The 3,773-nt window shown below is 45.4% G+C and overlaps 1 pseudogene; it reads right to left on the bottom strand.

Moving 5' to 3' along the window:
- Nucleotides 1–291: 291 nt before the first annotated feature.
- On the bottom strand, nucleotides 292–861 carry LOC147665130 (proteasome subunit alpha type-3 pseudogene; annotated as a pseudogene).
- Nucleotides 862–3,773: the final 2,912 nt, after the last annotated feature.

The raw sequence follows: 3,773 nt of genomic DNA, 5'->3' as shown, positions 1-3,773 counted from the left end.
AAAGGCAAGGGCATGTGAGGGAAGAGGACAGAAGCTGGAAAGAGTAGGAGCGGAGAGGGGGAGGGTTGGGGGAAGGGGGAGTGGGAAGGTAAGGTCAGGAGAGACGCGGGCGCGTTAACCCGAAGTCCGGCTGGGTAGGTGACAGTCAAAGGAGGGGGCACCAAAGTCAATCTCCCCCATAGCTCGGGGAGTCAGCAGGCCCTGGTTCGTTATTGCTTTTCTTAGTTGGGTCCACATTTCCCTTTCAGCCATTTTGGTGTCTTGCGTGTGAGTGAGGGTAGGGTACCTGGATTACTTTCCCCCAGAGTGTTTTCGAGTGCGGATGTGCTCTATTGTCTTTGTTGACAAGCGTTGGGGTTGGCCCTGGAGTTTTTCAATCTCAGTCTTCGCCGCTTGCCGTGCTTTGCCAACTGAACAGCCCCAATAGCCATAAGAGATACCTGATGGATCGATCATATAAAGCTGAGCGACATCAACTTCATTATACGATCCCATCATGAAAGTGCATCCAAACGGTCTAACAGCACTGTACAATGTGTAGGCATGTACGTACATAGCCACTCTGGCTGCAAGGTGCTTTAACGGGATGTCATAAACGTAACTTGATCTAAAGTTAGGAGGCCAGCTACTGCCATTCCTACATGTCGATCTACATTAAAGATTCGTTTGTTTGAACTTCCTTCATAGAGTTTGGACAGAACCAACTTCTCCACGCCGAAGACAACACCATCTTTACACCAGATGCCAACAGCAGTACTACTGTTCTCTAATGCTTTAGTGGCATATTCCACTTGAAACACTCTGCCATCAGGCGAGAAGGTGGAAGCAGACAGGTCATACCCGGTACCGATGGAACTCATGTTCGTGAACCCCTCCCTTGGACGGATGAATGTCAGCATTCTTTTGACTCATTGAAATCTGCTCTTTGTTCTGCACCCGTCTTGGGTACTCCTGATTACCGTAAACCCTTTGTACTATATGTGCATGAGGTCGACGGTTGCTCGCTTTCAGTGTTAACGCAAGGATTTGGTGGTAAGCAAAGACCTTGTGCTTATTTGTCAGCCACATTGGATAATGTCACCAGAGCACTTCCTAGCTGTCTGAGGGCCACAGCAGCTGTCACGGTGGCCATCCGGCAGTCGGAAGGACTCGTTCTAAATTCTAGTCTACCAGTGATAGTGCCACATGCTGTGGATGCATTGCTAAATAAAAGTAAGACACAGCATCTTACGAGTGGACGCCTTACTGGATATGAATTGACACTATTTGCTCCACATACTATGATTACGCGATGTGCCACATTAAACCCTGCCACATTGCTACCACTCCCTTCGAGTGAACCTGCAAATGATGTACACGATTGCATATTCCGAACTGAGGAAGAAACGAAGGGTAGGATTGACCTTACAGACATTCCTCTATCTGACCCTCAGGGGGAGTTATATGTGGATGGGTCCTGTTTCAAGTTAGCAGATGGAACAACAACAGCTGCATATGCAATCACCTCCTTGAAAACGGTAGTTGAAACATCTCGAGTTCCCCATCGATCAGCCCAGGCTGCTGAATTGGTGACATTATTACGAGCTTGTGAATTAAGTAAGGGACTCGAGGTTAACATCTACACAGACAGCCAATACGCCTTCGGCGTAGCCCATAGCTTTGGGCGGCTGTGGAGGGAGCGGGGTTTCCTCACCTCTCATGGTCAGAAAATACAGAATGGTCCAATGGTGTTACGATGACTGGATGCCCTAACCTTGCCCAAAAAGCTAGCCATAATAAAATGTAGTGCCCGTAAGGCAGTGGTGGACGAAGTGGGTGAGGGGAATGCTTTTGCAGATCAGATTGCCAAGCAAACGGCTAAGTCTACAATATCGACTATGTTTGTAATGTCTTCTGCAAGATGGGTGGAGGAATCTGACTTGTTTGATAATACCCTAGAAAGCGTGAAAGAGCTACAGAAGGAAGCCACTCCAGCCGAATTAGAGCGATGGGAAAAGGAAGTGGGGAGATTGGATGAGAATAACTGTTGGGTTGATTTGATGGAAAAGCAAAGATGGCTGCTACCCAATGCGTTGGTGCAAGGCATTGTAACTATGGCCCACGGTCCAGCCCACGTTGGAGCTAAATGAATTTGTGCTTTGTTAGACCAAGTATGGAATAACCCTAACAAAGGACGGTGTCCGTTTGGTCCAATACTGTACGGTCTGTTTGCAACACAATCCGGGGAAGGCAGAGAGTGTTTTGAGTGGAAGTTTTGCACCCCCAACCTTACCGTTTGAAGTACTCCAGATGGATTATATCCACATGGAGCGCGTCAACCACTTAAAATACGTTTTAGTAGTGGTTTGTGCCTTCAGTAAATGGGTTGAAGCCTACCCAACTAAAGAGAACACTGCTTTGGCTACAGCAAAGGCTCTTATCAAAGAATGTATACCAAGATTCGGTTTGCCCCGTTTGATTTGGTCGGACAATGGGGGTCACTTTCATGGGGCCCTTGTAATGGATTGAAAATACGACAGAAATTCCATGCAGCCCAACACCCCCAGTCAGCAGGGTTGGTGGAAAATATAATGGGATCTTGAAGCTTAAGATGGCTAAAATTCAAGAGAGTACTGGTTTAAAATGGCCTGACACCCTACCCGTGGCCCTCATGTCCTTAAGAGTCACTCCTCATTCACGTTCTGGTCTCTCTCCATATGAGATTATCTTTGGGCGACCAGCTAACATATGGGGGGTACCTAGGCCACGGTCCTTTGCCGATGTTGAATACCCGATCGATTACCTGTACACTTTGACTAAAGACCTCCGTTCTATTCATCAGCAGGTAGCATCTGACTGCAGCCTCTGCCAGAGGGCCCCGGACATCGATTGGACCCTGGCCAGTGGGTACTGGTCAAGAAGTACGAGCGGGATACCAGCTTGGCCCCGAGGTGGTCCGAACCACACCAAGTCCTGCTTGCAAAGCGGACGGCGGTAAAAGTGGATGGGAGGAAGCATTGGATCCATGCCTCCCTTCTGAAAAGGCTGCCACTCCCGCTTCCGTATGATCAGCAGCAATCTGGGTGTTGTGATTGGTGCTGTGGTTCCTGAGATTACCCGCCTCAAAGTTTTGGGCTCTCTCTTTATTATATTAGTATATATATATATATATATATATATATATATATATATATATATATATATATATATATATATATATATATATATATATATATATATATATATATATATATATATATATATATATATATATATATATATATATAAATACATTTCCAATTGGTGCTCCTCAGTAGGTAGTTATATTTAGGACCTAGTTTCCATAGGAAAAGTGTTTTTTGACTTGCCTATAACTTTGGCACCCTTTGATGAATCTTCACTATATTTTACCAAAAAAGTGTCAAGTTGGGGCTTGTTGTGCATGGAAGGTTTTTGGGGGATCTATCAAGTGGGGGCTGAGAAAAATGAAGGGTCAGCAAAAGTGTGTTTTCCTATTTAAATCCAAATAGGGATTTTGAGCACAACTACAGACCGAACCTCTGGAAAAAATTACACCAAATTTGGCAGCAAGGTAGCTCTTGGTCCAGAAAGAGCCCTTTCTCTTATTTGGTGTAAACCCATTCAGTAGTTTTTTAGATATTAATGAAAATCCAAATTTGTATAACGAGGGTCGCAAAGCCAGGAAATTTTGGCAGCCATTTTGGGAATAGTCCCCCCCCCCAAATAAAACCATAAAAATAAAGAAAAGGGGGCAAGGTAGGAATACCTTTTTC

Source organism: Lissotriton vulgaris, unplaced genomic scaffold (assembly GCF_964263255.1).
Source record: "Lissotriton vulgaris unplaced genomic scaffold, aLisVul1.2 SCAFFOLD_12384, whole genome shotgun sequence".
NCBI lineage: Eukaryota > Metazoa > Chordata > Amphibia > Caudata > Salamandridae > Lissotriton > Lissotriton vulgaris.
This window is presented reverse-complemented; position numbering and strand designations above follow the sequence as displayed.